At 43.3% G+C, this 25,444-nt stretch overlaps 1 protein-coding gene across 3 annotated transcripts in view; it reads left to right on the forward strand.

Annotated features, from left to right (window-relative positions):
- COL7A1 (collagen type VII alpha 1 chain) overlaps positions 1-25,444 on the forward strand; it is a 299,769-nt gene that overhangs the window by 764 nt on the left and 273,561 nt on the right. The gene's annotated exons all lie outside the window — the stretch shown is intronic.

Below are 25,444 nucleotides of genomic sequence, written 5' to 3' on the forward strand. Positions count from 1 at the left end.
CACATACTAGGGCCAATTTAGACAGGAGTCAATGAACCCACCAGCATGTCTTTTTTTTTTATTCAAGAAACACTTTGATCTGATCCCTTGTTGCATGTTTTTTTGCAGAAAATGATTTAGGTTGAGGCTCTATGGGGCTGATTTACTAAAGGCAAATAGACTGTGAACTCTGCAAATGCAGTTGCTCCAGAGCTTAGTAAATGAGTAGACGCTCTATTGATGATCATCATCCTTTCATGTGCGAGCAAATAGGCTTTTTTTTTAATTTCCCCTTCATGTGATTGGGTATTCTTTGCAAAGTGAAACTTTACCTCATTTACTAAACTCTGGAGCAACTGCACTTGCAGAGTGCACAGTCTATTTTCCTTTAGTAAATCAGCGCCTTGGCTTAACAAAGTGCAGTGCAGCCAATGATACCCCACGTTGTATCCACTTAGGGCAGCCATGGCAATGGCATGAATTTGGACTACCGTAGTTGCCTTTGCTCAAAGCCTTAGGAAACCATTGCCAACCTCATTTTACAAATTGCATGTCCATTATTTTGGTCCAACATATTCAATACTATCTGAGCCATTGACCCGGAATGAAGACCCAGCTCCAAAAAGTCAGAAACCATTATCAGCATTCTTCTTTCAGGTCAATGACTCAAAGTATTGAGGCCAGTAAGTCAGAACAACAGGCAGGCAACTAGCATTTTCAGAAAGAGAAGTCAGCAATGGCAGAGACATTGTGGAAGTGTTTTGGGGGTGTGCTCATTCATTGACAAAGGTTCACAATGTAAATTTACGCCTCCAGGGCAGCCATGGCAATGGCATGAGTTTGGACTGGTTGACTTTGCTCAGAGCCTCAGGAGAGCATTGCCAACCTTCTTTAGCAAATTGCATTCCTATTATATTGGTCCAACGGCTTCAATACTATATGAGCCATTGACCCGGAATGAGGACCCAGCTCAGAAAAGTCAGAAACCATTATCAGCGTTCTTCTTTCAGGTCAATGATTCAAAGTATTGAGGCCGGTGAGTCAGAATGACAGGCAGGCAACCAGCATTTTCAGAAAGAGAAGTCAGCATTGGCAGAGCCATTGTGCAAGTGTTTTGGGGTGTGCTCATTCATTGACAAAGGGTTCACAATGTAAATTTACACTTCCAGGACAGCTATGGCAATGGCATGAGTCTGGACTGGTTGACTTTGCTCAGAACTTTAGGAGACCATTGCCAACCTCCTTTAGCAGATTGCATGCCTATTATTTTGGTCCAATGGCTTCAATACTATCTGAGCCATTGACCTGGAATGAGGACCCAGCCCATAAAAGTCAGAAGCTCTTATCAGAATTCTTGTTTAAAGTCAATGACTCAAAGTATTGAGGTCAGTGAGCCAGAATGACAGCCAGGCAACTAGCATTTTCAGAATGAAAACACTTGTGAATGTGCTTTGAGAGTGTGTTTATTCATTGCCAATGGGTGCAAACCCCAAATGTATGCACCAGGTAACACATAGTCCTAAATGCAACAAGAACACCTAAATTCGGTTGGTGTGTATTGTAAAAAGTGCGCCATGTGCGTTTTTGGTGCGATCCATAGGAAATAGATGGGTGCAGGTACCTAACTTCTGCATGTATCGGTGTGATTGGGCTCTGAAAGATAGGCGGTTCAGTCTTAGGCTGTCCATTTGAGCATCACTTGCAACTATTCTTCTGTTTCCCATAATGAGCAGCTCAAGCAGTAGGAGGCGTTCATTTTTGCACAGCAGAGGGTGTGGATCACTACCAGGACTGCTGCATAGTAGATTCTACCACATTCTTCCCATCTGTCCTTCTAATGGAGATATCCTCTTGATCCCTATTGTTCTACCCAAGCTACTGCCTGCAGCATCTGCCCATTACTTCCTCTTGGTCTGCATAGGTATAAAGCTGAGTTCTCAGTTGAGCCAAGCTTTGAGGTTTACAGTGGGGCCGGGCGGTACTCATATGGACATGTTAGATTGCACTTGTTGGTCTATGGTTGCCCTTAGCAGCCCTTAGCAGCAGAGTGATGTGTATATGTTCAAGCCCTGAAGAAGGGAGAGGCTTTTTCCCCCTGAAACATTTTAGTTGTATTTGATGCTCTTAACTGTTCAAGTGAGATGAACTTTTGCACCAGGCGCTCCTCAGTACACATCCAAGAATAGCAAACAATCAGGAAATATGCTTCACTTGACTGCACTTGACTCAAGAGACTGTACTGAGCTTTTGTTGTTTAAGTTATAGTTACATAGTTAGTCTGGCTGAAAAAAGACAAAAGTCCATCCAGTTCTACCATTAAAAAAAAAAAAAAACATTTTTGTCCAAACGTAAAGAGTGCCCCCTTGTTCTCTGTGATGCCCTCAGGGTCAATAACTCTACACCTAGTACACTATATGAACCACTGATGTATTTATACATGGAGATCATATCCCCCCTTATGTATTATACATGGCAATCATATCCCCCCTTATGTATTATACATGGAGATCATATCCCCCCTTATGTATTATACATGGCAATCATATCCCCCCTTATGTATTATACATGGAGATCATATCCCCCTTTATGTATTATACATGGAGATCATATCCCCCCTTATGTATTATACATGGAGATCATATCCCCCCTTATGTATTATACATGGAGATCATATCCCCCTTATGTATTATACATGGTGATCATATCCCCCCTTATGTATTATACATGGAGATCATATCCCCCTAATGTATTATACATGGAGATCATATCCCCCCTTATGTATTATACATGGAGATCATATCCCCCCTTATGTATTATACATGGAGATCATATCCCCCTTATGTATTATACATGGAGATCATATCCCCCCCTTATGTATTATACATGGAGATCATATCCCCCCTTATGTATTATACATGGAGATCATATCCCCCCTTATGTATTATACATGGTGATCATATCCCCCCTTATGTATTATACATGGAGATCATATCCCCCCTTATGTATTATACATGGAGATCATATCCCCCTTATGTATTATACATGGAGATCATATCCCCCCCTTATGTATTATACATGGAGATCATATCCCCCTTATGTATTATACATGGAGATCATATCCCCCCTTATGTATTATACATGGTGATCATATCCCCCTTATGTATTATACATGGAGATCATATCCCCCCTTATGTATTATACATGGAGATCATATCCCTCTTATGTATTATACATGGAGATCATATCCCCCCTTATGTATTATACATGGAGATCATATCCCCCCTTATGTATTATACATGGTGATCATATCCCCCCTTATGTATTATACATGGAGATCATATCCCCCCTTATGTATTATACATGGAGATCATATCCCCCTTATGTATTATACATGTTGATCATATCCCCCCTTATGTATTATACATAGTGATCATATCCCCCCCTTATGTATTATACATGGAGATCATATCCCCCTTATGTATTATACATGGTGATAATATCCCCCCCCCTTATGTATTATACATGGAGATCATATCCCCCCTTACGTATTATACATGGTGATCATATCCCCCCTTATGTATTATACATGGTGATCATATCCCCCCTTAATCTCCTCTTCTCAAGAGAGAATAAATTCAGTTCCTCTAATCTTTCCTCATAGCTGATCTCCTCCATGCCTCTTATCAGTTTGGTTGCCCTTCTCTGTACTTTCTCCAGTTCCCCAATGTTCTTTTTGTGAATTGGTGCCCAAAACTGAACTGCATATTCCAGATGAGGTCTTACTAATAATTTGTAGCGGGGTAATATGATATCTCTCTCTCTGGAGTCTATACCTGTATCAATACAAGAGAGGATTTTGCTCGCTTTAGAAACCGCAGCTTGGCATTGTATGCCATTATTAAGCTTGTGATCTACCAGAACCCCCAGATCCTTCTCCACCATTGATTCCCCCAGTTGTACCCCCCTAGTATGTATGATACATTCATATTCTTAGTCCCCAAGTGCATCACCTTACATTTATCAACATTAAACCTCATTTGCCACATAGTTGCCCAATTAAACAGAGCATTGAGGTCGGCTTGTAAGTTGGAGACATCCTGTAAGGACGTTTTTCACCGGCACAGCTTGAAATTGTACTTTTAATCCCTGACCCTATATCTTTTTTTAAAAATATATTAAAAAGTAAGGGTCCCAACCAGGGGAAGACTGACAACTCATGGGGCCCCCAGGCAATAGCGGATCATGGGGCCTCTGTGTCCTCGCCCACACTCAAACCGTACCCAAAAAAGCCTATGAAAGGTACCAGGGGCATCTCATGGGGCCCCCTACTGACCCTGGGCCCTCGCGCAGTGCCCAAGAGCCCAAATGGTCAGTCCGCCCCTGGTCCCAACAGTGAACCTTGGGGTACACCACTGACAACCCTAGACCATTCAGAGTATGAATCATTAACTACTACTCTTTGAATACCATCTTTTAGCCAGTGTTCTTTCCATTTACATACAGATTTTTCCAAGCCCGTAGATTCCACCTTACATATTAGCCATATGTGGGGAACTGTGTCAAACTCTTTTGCAAAATCCAAGTATACCACGTCCACCGCCACCCCTCTGTCTAAGTATACCACGTCCACCGCCACCCCTCTGTCTAAGTATACCACGTCCACCGCCACCCCTCTGTCTAAGTATACCACGTCCACCGCCACCCCTCTGTCTAAGTATACCACGTCCAGCGCCACCCCTCTGTCCAAGTATACCACGTCCACCACCACCCCTCTGTCCAAGTATACCACGTCCACCGCCACCTCTCTGTCCAAGTATACCACGTCCACCGCCACCCCTCTGTCTAAGTATACCACGTCCACCACCACCCCTCTGTCCAAGTATACCACATCCACCACCAACCCTCTGTCCAAGTATACCACGTCCACCACCACCCCTCTGTCCAAGTATACCACGTCCACCAACACCCCTCTGTCCAAGTATACCACGTCCACCGCCACCCCTCTGTCCAAGTATACCACGTCCACCGCCACCCCTCTGTCTTAGTATACCACGTCCACCACCACCCCTCTGTCCAAGTATACCACGTCCACCACCACCCCTCTGTCCAAGTATACCACGTCCACCGCCACCTCTCTGTCCAAGTATACCACGTCCACCGCCACCTCTCTGTCCAAGTATACCACATCCACCACCACCCCTCTGTCCAAGTATATCACGTCCACCACCAACCCTCTGTCCAAGTATACCACATCCACCACCAACCCTCTGTCCAAGTATACCACGTCCACCACCACCCCTCTGTCCAAGTATACCACATCCACCAACACCCCTCTGTCCAAGTATACCACGTCCACCGCCACCTCTCTGTCCAAGTATACCACGTCCACCGCCACCCCTCTGTCCAAGGTTTTGCTCACTTCCTCATAAAAAGAAATCAGATTTGTTTGACAATGTCTTTCTTTCATAAATCCATGCTGTCTGTTGCTTTAAATATTTTTCTCTATCAAGAGCTCATCTATTCGGTCTTTTATTAAACTCTCCAGTAGCTTCCCAACTATAGAAGTTAAACTAACAGGTCTATAATTACTTGGTAAAGATTTTGACCCCTTTTTAAATATTGGCACCACATTGACCTTACTCAAATCCAGTGGTACTATGCCAGTCATTAAAGAGTCCCTAAAAATTAGAAACAATGTCTTTGAAATGACAGAGCTCAGTTCTTTAAGGCCCCGTGGGTGTATGCCATCCGGTCCAGGAGCTTTATTCACCTTTATTCTGTCTACATATTTCTGGATCATATCAATTGTGAGGCACTGTGGATCATCTGGAGCTCTGTCAGTACCATGCCGATTATGGACAAGAGTCCCCCATGCTCCTTTGTGTACACAGAGCTGAAGAAAGGATTTAATAAATGTGCCTTATCTTTGTCCCCAGTCACCCGCTCTAGATTATTTTGTAAAGGGCCTACATGCTCGGACCAAGTCAATTGGTGCAGATCTGCTGTTGCTAGAATGATAAGGTTGCATCAATGGCAGAGGCATCAAAGGGCTTCAGTGCCAAACCAAGTTTTGGGTCTCCCATGCAACTACTGATCAAGTACACTTATCCATCATTGATTGACAGATACATAGAAATTGACTATATCTAGGTCTACGTGACAGCTGGAGGGGATTCTAGTATAAATGGACCCCTATATCCCAGATGGCCCAAGTGTTGCTACATAGTCTGCACAAATGGTATGTCCGCCACTGGACTGTCCTGCTGTAGGTACATTTTTTCTTCTTGGAAACTGTTGCAAACACTCACCAGGTATTGGAGTTCCTCAACACAGTGGAAGTCCATAGAACTATATGGCTGGTCATATACAGTCAGGTCCATAAATATTGGGACATCGACACAATTCTAACATTTTTGGCTCTATACACCACCACGATGGATTTGAAATGAAACAAACAAGATGTGCTTTAACTGCAGAGTGTCAGCTTTAATTTGAGGGTATTTACATCCAAATCAGGTGAACGGTGTAGGAATTACAACAGTTTGCATATGTGCCTCCCACTTATTAAGGAACCAAAAGTAATGGGACAGAATAATAATCATAAATCAAACTTTCACTTTTTAATACTTGGTTGCAAATCCTTTGCAGTCAATTACAGCCTGAAGTCTGGAACGCATAGACATCACCAGACGCTGGGTTTCATCCCTGGTGATGCTCTGCCAGGCCTCTACTGCAACTGTCTTCAGTTCCTGCTTGTTCTTGGGGCATTTTCCCTTCAGTTTTGTCTTCAGCAAGTGAAATGCATGCTCAATCGGATTCAGGTCAGGTGATTGACTTGGCCATTGCATAACATTCCACTTCTTTCCCTTAAAAAACTCTTTGGTTGCTTTTGCAGTCTGCTTTGGGTCATTGTCCATCTGCACTGTGAAGCGGCGTCCAATGAGTTGTGAAGCATTTGGCTGAATATGAGCAGATAATATTGCCCGAAACACTTCACAATTCATCCGGCTGCCTTTGTCAGCAGTCACATCATCAATAAATACAAGAGAACCAGTTCCATTGGCAGCCATACATGCCCACGCCATGACACTACCACCACCATGCTTCACTGATGAGGTGGTATGCTTAGGATCATGAGCAGTTCCTTTCCTTCTCCATACTCTTCTCTTCCCATCACTCTGGTACAAGTTGATCTTGGTCTCATCTGTCCATAGGATGTTGTTCCAGAACTGTGAAGGCTTTTTTAGATGTCGTTTGGCAAACTCTAATCTGGCCTTCCTGTTTTTGAGGCTCACCAATGGTTTACATCTTGTGGTGAACCTTCTGTATTCACTCTGGTGAAGTCTTCTCTTGATTATTGACTTTGACACACATACACCTACCTCCTGGAGAGTGTTCTTGATCTGGCCAACTGTTGTGAAGGGTGTTTTCTTCACCAGGGAAATAATTCTTCGCTCATCCACCACAGTTGTTTTCCGTGGTCTTCCGGGTCTTTTGGTGTTGATGAGCTCACCAGTGCGTTCCTTCTTTTTAAGAATGTTCCAAACAGTTGTTTTGGCCACGCCTAATGTTTTTGCTATCTCTCTGATGGGTTTGTTTTGTTTTTTCAGCCTAATGATGGCTTGCTTTACTGATAGTGACAGCTCTTTGGATCTCATCTTGAGAGTTGACAGCAACAGATTCCAAATGCAAATAGCACACTTGAAATGAACTCTGGACCTTTTATCTGCTCATTGTAATTGGGATAATGAGGAAATAACACACACCAGGCCATTAAACAGCTGAGAAGCCAATTGTCCCATTACTTTTGGTCCCTTAATAAGTGGGAGGCACATATGCAAACTGTTGTAATTCCTACACCGTTCACCTGATTTGGATGTAAATACCCTCAAATTAAAGCTGACAGTCTGCAGTTAAAGCACATCTTGTTTGTTTAATTTCAAATCCATTGTGGTGGTGTATAGAGCCAAAAATGTTAGAATTGTGTCGATGTCCCAATATTTATGGACCTGACTGTATGAGCCATTTCCTCAAAAGATACTATAAAGAAAAATAATTTTTTTGCATCATTGGAAAATATGTAAGCTAATGAGCAAGAGTTCTATATATTTTAAGACCATTTCATCGGACTGGTACAGTTGAAGGATAGGCAGTTGGTGGTGCTGTTCTTTTGAAGTATAGAAGATATATTTTAAGTCATACAGTTGCAAGAAAAAGTATGTGAACGCCTTGGGATTACGTGGAGTTTTGCATGAATTGGGCATAAAATGTGCTCTGAACATCATCTAAGTCACAACAATAGAAGAACACAGTCTGCTGAACATAATACTACACAAACATTAGATGTTGCCATGATTTAATTGCACATAACATGTAAACATTCACAGTGCAAGGAGGAAAAAGTATGTGCACCTTTGGACTTAATAACTGGTTGACCCTCCTTTGGCAGCAATAACCTCAACCAAACGTTTCCTGTAGTTGCAGATCAGACCTGCACAATGATCTGGAGTAATTTTGGACCACTCCTCTTCGCAAAACTATTTCAGTATAGCAATATTCTTGGGATATCTGGTGTGAATCGCTCTCTTAAGGTTATGCCACAGCATTTCAATCGGGTTGAGGTCAGGACTCTGACTGGGCTACTCCAGAAGGCGTATTCTGTGCTGTTGCAGCCATTGTTTTGTTGAATTACTTGTATGCTTTGGGTCATTGTCCTGTTGCATCACTCATCCTCTGCGAAGCTTCAGTTGGCGGACAGATGGTCATACGTTTTCCTGCAAAATGTCTTGATAAACTCTGGAATTAATTTTTTATGCCCAATTCATGCAAAACTCCACGTAATCCGAAGGGGTTCACATACTTTTTCTTGCAACTGTAATTATCGTATTCTTTAACTTTGAATGGCCAAACTGACAGATTCCCATTAACAGTTGGTCCCATCTACTGTATATGGATTATCCTGGCAAATATCTGGATGAGGGGAAAACTGTGGCAGCAGTCATCATTTTTAGCTGTGAGGACAGGTGTATTACTGCTTGCACTTTTTCAATTTCCAGCTCCACTCGGTGCTCAGACTATCAGACTGCCGATGCCTCTACATACCATGAATCACTGGAGGAAAAGTCAGCACTCAGGATAACATCAAATAACGATCTTCCTTTGTTGGCCAATGTATTTCGACTGTTGAGAAAGGCTGTGATTAATGCCTGATGGGCAAAAACACATTGGTTGTTTTGCAGCTGTTATTCATGTTTTTTTAATAAAGGAAGACTGCTATTTGATGTTATTTGAAGGCCGACTCATGGATTGCTGAATTGGGGTCATACAGGAAAGTTCATCATTGAGCCCCCTCATTTAGATCCACAGATCCTGTATTCCTGGAGTTCTTCCTTAAGGATAATTTTGGTACACCCCAAACTAATGGTACACTATGGCCAAAGGTTTGTGGATACCTAACCATTACCTTCATATGAGCAGCACCGTTAGCACTTCTGCCTGGCAGTACTAGGGCCGTTGGTTCAAATCCCAACCACAGCAGCACCTGTCTGAAGTTTGCATGTCCTCCCTGTGCTTGCGTGGGTTTCCTCTGGGTACTCCGGTTTCCTCCCACGCTCCAAAGACATGCTGGTAGGTTAATTGGATCCTGTCTAAATTGTCCCTAGTATGTGTATGTATGAATGTGAGTTAGGGACCTTAGATTGTACACCCCTTGAGGGTTAGGGACTGATGTGAATGTACAATATATAAGTAAGGTGCTGCGTAAATTGACGGCGCTATATAAGTACCTGAAATAAATCTTAAAACTGAAGTTTAATGACTGATGTGAATGTTAAATACAGTATATATGTAAAAGCGCTAGTATATGAATGTAATTTAGGAACTTTAAATTATACACCCCTTGAGGGTTAGGGACTGCTGTGAATGTACAATATATGTATGTAAAGCGCTATGTAAATTGAAGGCGCTATAAAAGTACCTGTAATATTATTGTTATTATACAGAATTTATATATTATTATTATACAGGATTTATATATTATTATTATACAGGATTTATATATATTATTATTATACAGGATTTATATATTATTATTATACAGGATTTATGGCGCCAACAGTTTGCTCAGCGCTTTACAATATAACAGGAGACAATACAGCAACAATACAGTTCAATACAAGAGGGAAATGAGGGCCTGATCCTTGGAGCTTACAATCTAGGAGCTTAATAACATAAATAAAACATTACTATGAACTTACTGGACATCGTATTTCAAATTCATGGGCAATATTATGCAATATGACCTTCATTTGGTCCTATGATTGTGCCCACTGTTCTGGTAAGTCTTTCCTATAACATTTTGGAGTGTGTCTGTTGAAATCTGAGGTCAGGTAATGATGTTGGGATACAAGACCTGGCTCACAAACACTGTTCCAATTCATATGAAAGGTGCTCAGTAGGACTGAGGTCAATGTTCTGTACAGGACACTTGAGTTCCTCCACAACAAACTGGTCAAACCATTTCTTTATGGAGCTGGCACAGGTGCAACGTCATGCTGGAACAGAACAGGGCCCTCTCCATACTGTTACCACAAGTTTGTAAGTGCCCAATTGCCTAAATTGTATGTTGTAATATTAACAGTAACATTCTTGGGAAACACCTAAACACCTAAACCAGGGGTAGACTGACCATTTGAGCAGTCAGGCACTGCCAGAGAGCCCGGGGTCAAAAGGGGGCTCCATGAGATGCCCCTGATACCTTTCATTGGCTTTTTCATAGGCTTTTTTGGGTGTGGGCAAGGACACAGGGGCACCATGATCCCCTATTGCCCGGGGGCCCCATGAGCTGTCAGTCCGCCCCTGACCTAAACACAACAGTACAGAGATCTGTCCACAAACTCTTAGCGATACAGTTTATATTATGCATTTGGAACAATCTTCTACATACTGCACTGGATTATCTTCAGAATTCTGATTCCATATTCATTGTCAGGTATTTGCCATAGTTTACCATATTAACAGACAGATTCCTGACCATGCTGAATAGATGAAAGACTTGGGAATTTCTTTTCATTTTAACTGACGGTGCCAGTTGGCCAAACAAATCTTTGCTATCTCAAAGGCAGTTATAATAATCCCTTAAAGGGTCACTCCTCCCAGAACTGAGATTTCAGTTTTTGGTTAGTGCTGGAGAGTTACAACCACAGTTTCTACTACCTCTTTGGAACTTTAGAGGTGAGATCTTTGTGGTCTCAGTCTAATCACCAACTGTGTTCATTACAACGGGTTCCTGCTCTCCTGTTGGATTTTTATTTATTTTATAATTGGTCAAATGGAACAGGAGGAGCGTGGACACACAAAGGTGGGCAGAAAACTCTGAGGTGGACAGGAACAGAGTCTGAAGATCTCAAGTTGGAGCATCAAAGACATAAAGAAGCCAAGGGCTGACTCACTCCAATCCACCTGGATCATAATATAACTAAATTATCACTGTTGAGGTTTGGCCAGGGGCGGACTGACCATTTGGAAACTCGGGCACTGCCTGAGGGCCCGGGGTCACTAGGGGGCCCCATGAGATGCCCCTGGTACCTTTTTCATAGGCTTTTTTGAGTTTGGGCAAGGACAAAGGGGCCCCATGATCCCCTTTTGCCCGGGGGCCCCATGAGTTGTCAGTCCGCCCCTTTAGGGATCAGAGAAAAGGGAACTACAAGTCCCAGCACTCTGCCCTTGCCATATGTCACCGGGAGTCCTGGAGGTTACAGGTTCCCAGGGTCTAATTTATAGCCCTCTCAAATTTGCTCATCATTTAGAGCGGCTTAGCTCCAGGTGTTCTACATTGAGTGGTTGGGATTCACTTCCACAGAACACCGTACATTGCACAGACTTGAAAGGAATGGCAGCTGTGATCAGTGACGTATCAGATGTTGGAGCTTGAATAAAGCGAGACATATGCCGCCCAGAAGGCCAGGGCAGTAAACAATTTACAGTAGAGAACTCACAGAAATAACATTTTGCAGATAATGTTCTGCAGCATTCGGATTTCACCCTTCATTTCTTCTACTTGAGCCTTTAACAACTTGTATAATATGGAGGAACATTTGAAATAACTTTCTGGTCTCCAGGAACACTGCTAAAATGTTTTATACCTACAGTTCACTGTACATTGTCATGATGGTCAGTGGGAAGAATGCCCCTTACATTGGTGGTCAGTGGGAAGAATGCCCCTTACATTGGTAGTCAGTGGAAAGAATGCCCCTTAAATTGGTGGTCATGTGGGAAGAATGCCCCTTACATTGGTAGTCAGTGGGAAGAATGCCCCTTACATTGGTAGTCAGTGGAAAGAATGCCCCTTACATTGGGGATCAGTGGGAAGAATGCCCCTTACATTGGTGGTCAGTGGAAAGAATGCTCCTTACATTGGTGGTCCGTGGGGAGAATGCTCCTTACATTGGTGGTCCGTGGGGAGAATGCTCCTTACATTGGTAGTCAGTGGGAAGAATTCTCCTTACATTGGTGGTCAGTGGGAAGAATGCCCCTTACATTGGTGGTCAGTGGGAAGAATGCCCCTTACATTGGTGGTCAGTGGGAAGAATGCCCCTTACATTGGTGGTCAGTGGGAAGAATGTTCCTTGCATTGGTGGCCATTGGGAAGAATGCTCCTTACATTGGTGATCAATGGGAAAAATGCTCACTAAATTGGTGGTCAGTGGGAAGAATGCTCCTTATATTGGTGATCAGTGAGAATAACGCCCCTATATTGATGGTCAGTGGGAAGAATCCTCCTTACCCTGTTGATCAATGGGAAGAATGCTAGTTAAATTGGTGGTCAGTGGGAATAATGCTCCTTACATTGGTGGTCAGTGTAAAGTATGTCTCTCCCTTACAGTAGATTAGTGGTCAGCGGAAAGTATGCCTCTTACATTGGTGGCGAGTGGGAAAATGTTCCTTACATTGGTGGTCATTGGGAAGTGTGTTCCTTACATTAGTGGTCAAGGGGAAGACTACCCTTTACACTGGTGATCAGTGGGAAGAATGCTCCTTTCATTGGTCATCAGTGGGAATAATGTCTCTTATATTGGTAGTCAGTGGGAAGAATGTTCCTTACTTTTGGTGGTCAGTGGGAAGAATGTTCCTTACATTGGTGGTCAGTGGGAAGAATGTCCCTTACATTGGTAGTCAGTGGGAAGAATGCTCCTTACATTGGTAGTCAGTGGGAAGAATGCTCCTTACATTGTTAGTCAGTGGGAAGAATGCTCCTTACCTTGGTAGTCAGTGGGAAGAATGCTCCTTACCTTGGTAGTCAGTGGGAAGAATGTCCCTTACAATGGTGGTCAGTAGGAAGAAATCTCCTTACATTGCCACTCAGTGGGACGAATGCTCCTTATATTATTGGTCAGTAGAAAGAATGTTCCTTATATTTGTGTTTAGTCGTAATAATGTCCCTTAGTGATACTAAGTTGTAATTTTATGATACTAAAAATCAATGACAAGCTAAATATGGCTACTTTTCAGTGGTGTGAATACACTAGTCTTTTGTCTGTCAGGAAACACTGGCCCATATCCACCCCAGTCTGGCAAAGTGGACATTGGCAAGGGTGATGAGTTTAAAAAATATTTTTGGGACTAGAGTGAGCAGTAGACACCAACAGTGCATCAATGAGAAAATCGAGAATTTACACTTTAACAATTTTGTTGGAAAATGTAACATTGGCCTAGTCTGCAATATGATAAATGTTACAGGGACATGGATGACCAGATGTTGGATGTGAGATGGTGAAAGTGACACCTATCATGCCCAACCCTTTGTTAAGTCAAAGCTTGAGCTCTCCAGTCACTAAAGGTCTGAGTCAGTAGGATGTGTGTTAGACCTCTGCAGAGAGACCACTGCTTTCACACAGAGAGCAAGCGTCCTTCTCTGCAGAAGTGCTGGAAGGAGACAGACTTTTCTACTCAGGCTGTGGCTGCTTTCTAAAGACATACAACTGTAAGACTGGATACACCTTTGGTTTTTATGTACCTGGCTTTAATACTGGTCCAGTACAGAGTTAATGAATCTGGAATGTTGAAGCCGAGACCCCCTGGAGGGCAGACCTCATGGGAGGGGTCAGGATGCATGATGTCATCTGTATATTGTCTAGGGTACAAAAGGTGATGCTTTGTTTTAGCCTTGATCTTTAGGCATCAAAAGAAAAACATAATTATTAGTTTTGTGATACCCTCACCCACCTCTGCTGCTACAGTCTGCCTTGACTAGAACATGGTGTTGCATACAGTGTATATATATATATATATATATATATATATATATATATATATATATATATTAGTGTTACAGTAAAAGCAGTCTTCCAGCTGTTTTTGGTTATTGCTTGGGGGAAGCAAAGCAAGCTGATTCCATAATATGTATCAAGTTTATACACAACTTGGCGGATATTGTTACAATCATTTTAAACTGCTGTTGAATTCTTAAAAGTTACACAAAAAAATATTAAATGACTTTCAGGGAAGGAATAATAAAATGTAACTCCATAGGACATATTTGCTTTCTATCAGGAGCTACAATGTAGATGAGTCAAATGATTAGCATTTATTGGAGTCATGCAAACAGAAAGAAAATGCATTGTACTGATGGAAACTGGGCATGGAGTAATGGGGCTTCAGGGACATACAGGCTGTTGAATTGCCCATTCTGGTCAGAGAGAAATGTTAAAGCCCCACCTCCAGACATTTCCTTTTTTTTTTTCCATTATATATTTTATAAACTTTTTTTAAAGAAAAAAATACCTTACAAAACCATCATAAATCTTTTTACATCATACATATAAACTTTATCCCCATACCCACCCCACCCCTGTCCAATCTCATCTTATCTTCTCTTTCTCCTCCTATTAATCTAGTCATATATATAGATCTCTTTAACCCAGGGGCGGACTGACCATTTGGAAACTCGGGCACTGCCCGAGGGCCCGGGGTCAGTAGGGGGCCCCATGAGATGCCCCTGGTACCTTTTTTATAGGCTTTTTGAGTTTGGGCAAGGGCACAGGGGCCCCATGATCCCCTATTGCCCGGGGGCCACATGAGTTGTCAGTCCACCCCTGCTTTAACCATTTAAATTCTCTGGTACTGCTATCGGGGGACCTTTAATTTTTAAGTATTTCTTATTTTAAGACATTTCCTATTTGACAAAGATTACTATTGACATTATAAAACGTTTTATAAAAGTAAAAAAGGGGAGCTCCACGCTATGGATTATGTATGTCAGGATCAGACGAGCTTCTAGTGGTTTGTATTGCAGACATTTCTGCCATGGTAGTGTCACATCCTCATAAGTATATAAACCAATGGGAAAAAAAAGTACTAATAATATAGTCATTTTTATTAAAATAAACAGCTAAGCAATAAACTAGACAAATAGATGTGCCCTGACATTATAAGGTCTGTTAGATTGGCACCGATACAGCCATATGTGTATTATCAAGTGCCACCACTCTGCCAAGTCCTGGAGCCGGCATGTGTTCCAAACACTGGAAATTGCATAACCTGAAATGAGTACTGAAAGCTCCACCCCAACGTGTTTCGTCACACTGAATTTATTTTCATCTATTCATCAATATAAGTGTATATGAGCTTTATAGGGTGGCAGCTGCTTTCTTATTTTGGAGCACAGGTTCGTTTAACACATTATAACACATTAGACCCTTAAAGCGATTTGTGGTTGAGTCAGGGAACTTTGTACGGCGGTATGTCTTCTGCCATAACTGAAGGCTCAGCTCACTCTGGGGAAGATTGATTGGCTGGATGGATCCTCCCAGCTGTTCTGTTTCAAATGCCACGTTATGCATCGACATACCTCCTTAGACCCAACCAGACCAGGCAGTATGGTCACGACTCACCTGCTGACTTGGCAGCATCCACATGCAGTTTAAAGCGATTCTAAAGGTTCTTTTCTTCTTTTGTTCTTTAACAAACATGTCTATACTTACTTGCTGTATGCAGTGGTTTTGCACAAAACAGCCTGGATCCTCTTCTTCTTGGGTTCCCCGCAGGTTCTCCTGGCCCCTCCCTCCTGTCGGGTGCCCCCACAGTAAGCAGCTTGCTATGGGGGCACCTGCTGCTCCCAGTAGTGTATTTAGGTTTTGTGCTGCCCTAGGTAGCAAAAAAATCATCTGCCCCTACAGACACCGATCAACAGCCCTCCCTTCCCACTCCCGCAGAGAGAGCCTGACATTGTTCACAGCTCCGGACATCCCCTGGAACAAGAGTCAGGCTCTACATACACATTCAATCAGCCCTCATCATCCTCTCTCCGATCCCACCTGGTTCCCATGGCACGTGTGTCCCTTCTTTCATCCCTTCTTCTGGAGGGAGGTGCTGCCCCCCTGAGAAATGCTGCCCTAGGCAGGTGCCTTGTTTGCCTTGTGGTAAATACGCCCCTGGCTGCTCTGCCCCATCTCTCTCCTGATTAGCTGACTGGCTGTGATTGACAGCAGCGGGAGCAGAGACACGGGACAGCCAAGGCTGTTGTTCACATCGCTGGAACGCGATGAGGCTCAGGTAAGTATTGAGGGGGCTGGGGGCACTGCTGCACACAGAAGGTTTTTTACATAGAGTGCATGCATGAAGGTAAAAAACCTTGAGCCATTACAACCACTTTAACTCCTCAGCAGGATAAAGAAGTTGAATGCAATGCAGTGTAAGAAGACAATGACTTTCCTAAGTCCCATCTCTGCAAAGCGCTAACACTGACTTAGGAAACATGGATGAAACAGGGAGGATCTAGTTAGGACTGAACTAACTATCAGTACACAGGAGGGGAGGTCAGAGGAAGATACCAAATCACATAAGTAAACAAGTTGTAGTGATCCTAAAATACTGCTACATTTCGGCATAATGTACAACAGAACAATAATGACCAGATACAGTTAAATACAATAACAGAAAAATACATACAAGTGGCACAGAACACCAAGCAATGACATTTGTTTTCCCAGCAGCATCCTGACACCTGCACTGCTCCGTATTCCCTCTTCATAGACATCGACAGGCAGGCTCAGCAGATGAAAACCCCATTTGGTGTTGTTATAGTGCCACACCATGATATTTAAGTGCAAATAAACGTTTATTCCATAGACAGATTGTTTACAAATCCAATGTGTTTTGGGGGCTGTCACTCAACCCCCTTCATCAGGGCTTAGAAATGACACAGTGAAATGATGTATATGGGCTCAAAGGGCTGCCAGGTTACTAGAGCCAACTGCTGATGCTGCACAAAACTTGCAATGATTTTACTTTTGAGCCCTTTAAAAATTATATCAAAGCATCATTTTTAAGCCCTGATGAAGGAGGTGGGGTTGCAGCCCCCGAAACGCATTGCCATTGCAAACAGTATCTTTGGAATAAACCTGTATTTAGACTTAAATATGTGGCACATCAGTCATGTTTTTATTGCTGTCTGTGTCTCTGCTGGAGAGATTCACTCTCTATACTATAACCACTTCAATACCGGCCACTTATACCCCCTCCCTGCCCAGGCCAATTTTCAGCGTTTGAATGACAACTGCGCGTCCATGCAACACTGTACTCATATGACATTTTTATAATTTTTTTCACACAAATAGAGCTTTCTTTTGGTGGTATTTAATCACCGCTGATTTTTTTATTTTTTGCTAAAAAACAAACACCTGAAACTTTTGAACAAAAAAGGCACTTTTCTTAGTTTCTGTTATAAAATTGTGCAAATAAAAAACATTTCTTCATTCATTTTGGTCAAAATGTATTCTGCTATATTTCTTTGGTGAAAATAATAATAATAATTGAATTTGTATTTTTTTTTTTCAAATGTTTCTATTATTTTTTTTATTTTTTTATTACATTTTTTCTTTTTTTTTACTATTTTATTTTTCAGCACACTGTGACCAAAGCAATACAATGTTACCACAGTAACATTGAACTACTCTGGGCAAGTGATCAGGATTTTTTACTTTTTTTTTTAACACATTATGATTGCTAATACTCAGCATTCATTATTCATTGTTCACTCAGTAATTCATTGATATTTGCAATTATTGTTAATGAATGAAACTGATTCATTCAGACTTTTGTTGTGATTAGCTGTGATTGGGCAAAGCTGATCCCATAATACAGATGGGCTGTGATTGGCCCTGTCTGTATCATGTGACTGCCTTGACCAGTCACAGCTAACAACATAATTGTATACAATGGATGGCATGACAGGATCTTCAGTGGTTGGACGTGATCTTCAGTGGTTGGTCACAGCGGTCACATGACACTGGCAACGGGCCGGTGTAGTAATATGTCATTGGCTGTGTCCCATGGACACAGCTGGTGACAGATCGCGCCGCTGCGCCGCCCCGCGGCCGCGTAAGCGTCTTGTTTTGACAGGACGTCATATGACGCCCAGTCACAACGGCAAGTGTCCCGGCCTGGCCTATAGCAGATTGACGACCGGGCGGGACACTTGCCGTTGTGACTGGGCATCATATGACGTCCTGTCAAAACAAGACGCTTACGCGGCCGCGGGGCGGCGCAGGGGCGCGATCTGTCACCAGCTGTGTTAATGTGTAATGAAAGCGAGGCACTAAATACAGATTTGCTGTATATACTGAGAGAAGTCCTCTTAAAGGCAAATATCTTGTGTTCGGCACGGCAGTAGCCCCCCTCAAAATACAGAGGTTACCCACCTTGTGAAGTCCGTATGCATTTCAACCAAGGGGGAGCCACTTAATTTTTACAGATTTTCTCTGGGTCCAACTGATGTCTAAATGATTTAGAGCCCTTATGAAAGGGGAGAGCCGAGTCCCTGAAACGCATTGGCTGCCTGGTGTTTGTTTTCTCCTGTTGCCATTTGCAGAATCAATAAAAGATCACTTCAGACTTTTATTTGGCGACCTCTCAAATCACAGAGGTTGCCCAGTTTGAGAAGTCCATAGTCATTTCAACCAAACAAAAGTTCCTAGAGTCCAAAGTAGTATTTTATTGCTGGGCCACTGACACGGGCACCTTTTTTATAAAGATTATCCTCCTGGTTTGGATTGAAGTTTTTGAAGAGCTTTGTTCTGGGTCCAACTGATCTCTGGTTGATTTTAGAGCACCAATAAAAGGAGAGTGCTGAGCCCCCGAAATGCGTTGAATGTCGGGTGTTTTTTCACCTATATTTGGAGACCTCTCAAAAGATGGAGGTTACCCAATTTGAGAAGTCTATATACATTTCAACCAAAAAAGGTGACTAGTTGATTTTAGAGCCTTGATAAAAGGGTAGTGCTGAGCCTTTAACATGCATGGATGCCTGGTATTTTTTTTCCTGTTGCCATTTGCAGAATCAATAAAAATTCCATTGTGGATTCAAGGAATTTTTTGTTTGGTGCCCTCTCAAATCACAGAGGTTACCCAGTTTAAGAATTCCATTTGCATTTCAAACAAAGAGGGCACCAGACAACGGTTACTAGAGTCCAAAGTATTATTCTATTGCTCTGCAGCCTACACAGGCACGTTTTATGTAAAGATTATCCTCCTTGTTTGGACTGTATTTTTCCAGGAGCTTTGCTCAGGGTCCAACTGATGTCTGGATTTATTTTAGAGCCCCAATAAAGGGGAGTTCCGAGCCCCCGAAACGCATTAAATGTCTGGTGTTTTTTTTCCTGTTGACATTTTCCAAATCAGTAAAATACCAGTTTGGACCCTAGGAACTTTCCTGTGGTGTCCTCTCAAAAAGACAGGGGTTTCCCAATCGAGAAGTCCACATGCATTTCAACCAAGAACGCTGTAACTGAATTTTTTCCAGGAGCTTTGCTTTGTCCAGCTGATTTCTAGATGACTTTAGCACCTCAATGTAGGAGGAGTTCTGTGCCCCAAAAATGCGTTGGAATTTTGGTGTTTTTTTTACCTGTTTTGCAGAATCAATCTTATACCACTTCGGACTCTGTGAACTTTTATTTGGCACCCTCTCAAACGACAGAGGTTGCCCAACTGGAGAAGTCCATATGCATTTCAACCAAAGAAGGCACCAAACAAAAGTTCCTAAAAGTCCAAAGTAGTATTTTATTGCTCTGCCACTGACATGGGCCTTGTTTTTGTAAAGATTATCCTCCTGGTTTGGATTAACTTTTTCCAGAAGCTTTGCTCCAGGTCCAACTGATGCCTAGATGATGAAAGGGGAGTGCTGAGCCCCTAAAACAAGTTGGATACCTGGTGTTTTTTCCTAATGCCATTTGCGGAATCATTAACATTGGACTCTGGGAACTTTTGCTTGGCACCCTCCCAAAACACATAGGTTGCCCAGTTTGAGTCCATATGTGTTTGGAAAAGTGGTATTTAATTGCTTCACCACAGACACCAAAGAAAAGTTTGTTTGGTGACCTCTTTGGTTGAAATGCATGTCGCCTTCACTCTCTATTTGTCCTGGTGAGCACCATTAGCAGAACTAAAAATGTTGGAAAATCAAAAATTGTTGTTGGTTGTCTCCAGAATAGGAAAATCTTCCAATGGGAACATTTTTGGTAACAGTTGTCTCAGATGGGATTTTTCTTAATTTGAAGAAATTTCCACTCATTTCCTGTTGTGTCTACAGGACAGGAATTGAAGGAAGAACTTCTCCAATGGGACACAGATGGCAAAATTCTAACGAGAGTTTTAGCTATTCTTTCCTCTCCAACGTTTCGGCTTTAGATTTACCATAACCGTTTTGACACATGAACTTGCCTGCTGTTAGGAGCTTCTAGATCAAGGATTTAGAAGGTTGCCGAGTTTCCTTTGGGAATCTTCAAGGAATGTTTTCCAAGGTGGCATCTCCACAGAGCAGAGCCAGGACGGGAGGCTCCCAGAGTCCTGCACCATTAATCTGTCACAGCAGACACACAGACCTCTCTGAGAATGGGAGACAAAGGGGCCAAGGCCGCTGTGTCTATAAATAGGGGGAGATGTCCCTCTTGGCAGGCACACAATGAGCAGTTTCTGAACTCCAACACTGCCCTTTACAATGAACCAGAACGAGACTCTCAGCGAGTCAAAGGACTCTGGAAAAATCTTCAGTCTGGGGTAGACGGGGCAACCAATAAACAGAGGACATGGTGGTGTCCAGCCCGGAGAGGGCCCCCCGAGTGACCCTGCTCACAGTACTGCTTTAATTTGGAGGATAAAAATAAAATGTATCCCAGATGTTTTGAAGGTAGGAAGACATTCAAATATACTGTAGATATAAAAAAAAATAATAAAAATAATTATTTTTATCCACCGTACCAAAATAGAACAGTCCTGTTTTAATCCATTTTATTTTTAGAAAAGCTACAAATAGTACTTAGAAAGAAAAGTTAAAGCGGAACTCCACTGTATCTGAGCACCACCAACCAAAAACGCTATTTAATGCATTTTTAACATTCAAAGCAAACTCCCCCATCCATTCATGTCTCCATGCTTTATTTTGCTGAGATATCGCTTTGAAAAACACCTCCTAGCATTTCTGTATGTGGCCATCATGAGTGACCCTAGGTTCACATCTGTGCAGGTGGTGCCGCTGCAGATCCACACGAAAATCCACCCGCACAGTGGAATGCGGAACCGCGGGCGAGTGCTATTACTTCTAATGGCACGCCGCCTGCACTGGAAAACGCAACCATACTGGGAACCGAGGTTCCCGTGCGGGCTGCGTTTTCCGAACTTCTTTCCTGCGTGTCAAGTAACTTGTGATTCAAAGCAAGCGGAGCGGTTTCTTTAGCTGACCCATAGAGCTTAGGGAATCCTTTGTCGTGTGATTTTTTTTCCGTTTATATATATATATATATATATATATATATATAATGTATTGAATTGCCAATAAGATGGCATTTACCTTTAACGTGTATCTGTAGCCGCTTCTTTTTTTTAGTTTTGGATTATGTGGGGAAGGATTTGAACCCTTGTCAAGTTTTACTGTTATCCTAGGCTCTATTAGGCTAGGTTCACATCTGTGCGGGTGGTGCTGCTGTGGATCCGCATGAAAATCCATGCAGCTGCACCACCCTCACAGAGAAATGCGGACCCGCGGACGGGTGTCATTAGTTCTAATGGCACGCCACCCTCACTGGAAAACGCAAACGTACTGGGAACCAAGGTTCCTGTATGGGCTGCATTTTCAGAAGAAGTGCAGGAACTTCTTTCCTGCGTGTCCCAGGCACGGGAGTCCATTCAAATGAATGGGCTCTCGTGCCCGTGCAAAACGCGGCCTGCACAGCCGCATATATGTGAACCGGGGGTGAGGATAGATGATTCATGGAGCATTTACTTCCTGTAATTCATCTGCCCTTAGCTCAGGCATGCAGGCAGGAGGCTGTGCTTAGCTGAGAAGACTCCTCCTCACTTGAAGACTCCTGGGATGTATGACATCATTTGCCTAGGCATGGAAAACAGGAAGTAACTGAAGAAATGTAAAAAGAAAAAAAAAATGAAAACAAGCAAATCTGATATACTTTCCTATCTATTTACTAATGCTGGCAGTATAAGGATTCAAAGTAGGCAATGTAGGTTGAGAGAGGGAAGTTCCACTTTAAGCAAACTCTGCAAAGTTTTAAAACATACAAATGCAATGATTAAAATGATTGTAAAGGGATTTTTTTTCCTTTAAAATAGCAAAAATACTTACTGGCGCCGAGCAATGGTTTTGCAAAGAGCAGTGCCGATCCTCATCTTTTTGGGTCCCCTGCTGGTTCTCTTGGCTCCTACCCCCTTCTGGCTAGAGATGCATCCATGCTTTCAAGCTGCGCTGTGTGTGTCCATTGACACAAACAGCTTAGCTCAGCCCCACCCCCCCCGCTCCTCACAGGCTGTGATTGACAGCCAATGGCTCCTGCTGCTGCCTCCATGGCCAGTGAGAAAAGAGAGAGGAGAGAGCCACTGCTCTCAGGCATAGTGTTGGATCCAGATCAGACTCAGGTAAGTATAAGGGGGGCTGGGAGGGGAAGCTGCACACAGAAGGTTTTGCTTTAATGCAGAGAGTGCATTAAAGTGGTTCTAAAGGCTCAAGGTTTTTATGGTTCATTCTATGCATTAAGGTAAAAAAAACCTCCTGTGTGCAGGATCCCCCCCAGCCCCTCTAATACTCACCCGAGCCCCATTGCGATCCAGCAATGTGCACAAGAGCTGGGGACTCCCCCTCCTTACTGGCTGAGACAGCAGCGGGAGCTGTCAATCACAGCCAGTGAACAAATGAGGTGAGAGAGGAGAGGGGCAAAGCCGCAGCTCTGTGTGTGAATGGACACACAGAGCAACAACTGGGGAACGCGCCTGCTCGGGTGCCTCCATAGCAAGCTGTTTGCTCTGGGGGCACCCGATAGATGGGAGGGGCTTGGAGCACCAGCGGGGGACACCAGAAAAGGAGGATCGGGGCTGCTCTGTGCAGAACCATTGCTCAGAGCCAATAAGTATAACATGTTTGTTTGTTTGTTTTTTAAACTGAGCCTTTAGTATCGCTTTAAGGTGAAAACCTACTGTAATGATTTTCTATGTGTTGTGTTATGAAAAAAAAATGAAAATGAAATAAATATGTATATGCTAAAAAAACCTGCCATTTCAAGTCACTAAAAATAGTTACACTGGTATTAAATCCCAAAATAAACAAAGAAAAATTATATTGCAGTTTTCCAATTCCAGTAGATGTGGTGGCTGCCAGGGGTGGACTGACAACTCATGGGGCCCCCGGGCAATAGGGGATCATGGGGCCCCTGTGTCCTTGCCCAAACTCAAAAAAGCCTATGAAAAAGGTACCATGGGCATCTCATGGGGCCCCCTACTGACCCCAGGCCCTCCCAAATGGTCAGTCCGCCCCTGGTGGCTGCATTACCTTTGCTCTCTGCGTAGAAGCAGTGGTCTCTCTGCAGAGGTCCAATTATGACACCATGAGTTTTGCTGATTTCAGAGCTGCAGGTCTGAGTTAGCTCTCATAGTTCAGCGTAACGCCAACAATTATCAGGTAGACCGTAACAGGGTCAGGAACTATGGCAGGGAGGTCTTACTGTTGGCGTATTAAACTAGAATCGTCCCGCAGAGCCCACCTATGACTTTTTGTGGACTGGTGTTGCACTAATCCCTTAGGGGATGCTGTTGATTTGGATGGGAAAAGGATAAAAAGCTCTGAAATCAGCAAAACTCATGGTGTCATAATTGGACCTCTGCAGAGAGACCACTGCTTCTATACAGAGAGCAAAGGTAATGCAGCCACCACATCTACAGGCAATGAGTGAATGAGGTAAACCCGCAAGCAGAAAAGTTAATGCAGTTATGTATTTATTTTAAAAAAAATGATCTATACTATTTGTAATATTTGTATAATTTACTATTTACAAAAAGCTACTATAAATACCTTAATCGGTGTGAATATTATCTTCCTGTAATCCTCTCCACAAAGCTTACTTACATTTTTTTTAAATCAGCACAAGGGACGTTATTTACATTGAGTAAGAGGTGTCCCTTGTGCCGGTGGCTGCTTTCTTAGTTGAAATTTTCCATCCCCCATACCCAATGGTAATCTTCTGGTGCTGCAAGGGTTAATACGAGCCTTTGAATCTGTCATAGGCGCTCATCAAGAGTGCCAACTATGCCCAACCTTTCCACCCCCCAGGGGCGTATTTACCACAAGGCAAGCAAGACATTTGCATAGGGCGGCATCCTTCAGGAGGGCAGCAGCATTTTTCAGGGGGGCAGCCCCACCCCCCTAAAGAAGGGATGGAAGAAGAGACACACATAGAGTGCCAACTATGCCCAACCTTTCCAGCCCCCAGGGGCGTATTTACCACAAGGCAAACAAGGCCTTTGCCTAGGGCGGCATCCTTCATGAGGGCAGCAGCATTTTTCAGGGGGGCAGCGCCACCCCCCTAAAGAAGGGATGGAAGAAGAGACACACATAGAGTGCCAACTATGCCCAACCTTTCCACCCCCCAGGGGCGTATTTACCACAAGGCAAACAAGGCCTTTGCCTAGGGCGGCATCCTTCAGGAGGGCAGCAGCATTTTTCAGGGGGAAGCGCCACTCCCCTAAAGAAGGGATGGAAGAAGAGACACACATAGAGTGCCAACTATGCCCAACCTTTCCACCCCCCAGGGGCGTATTTACCACAAGGCAAGCAAGGCATTTGCCTAGGGTGGCATCCTTCAGGAGGGCAGCAGCATTTTTCAGGGGGGCAGCGCCACTCCCCTAAAGAAGGGATGGAAGAAGAGACACACATAGAGTGCCAACTATGCCCAACCTTTCCACCCCCCAGGGGCGTATTTACCACAAGGCAAACAAGGCGTTTTCCTAGGGCGGCATCCTTCAGGAGGGCAGCAGCATTTTCCAGGGGGGCAACGCCACCCCCCTAAAGAAGGGATGGAAGAAGAGACACACATAGAGTGCCAACTATGCCCAACCTTTCCACCCCCCAGGGGCGTATTTACCACAAGGCAAACAAGGCATTTGCCTAGGGCGGCATCCTTCAGGAGGGCAG

Source organism: Staurois parvus, unplaced genomic scaffold (assembly GCF_062004578.1).
Source record: "Staurois parvus isolate SC_StPar_1 unplaced genomic scaffold, SC_StPar_1.0 ptg000335l, whole genome shotgun sequence".
In the NCBI taxonomy this organism is placed as follows: Eukaryota; Metazoa; Chordata; class Amphibia; order Anura; family Ranidae; genus Staurois; species Staurois parvus.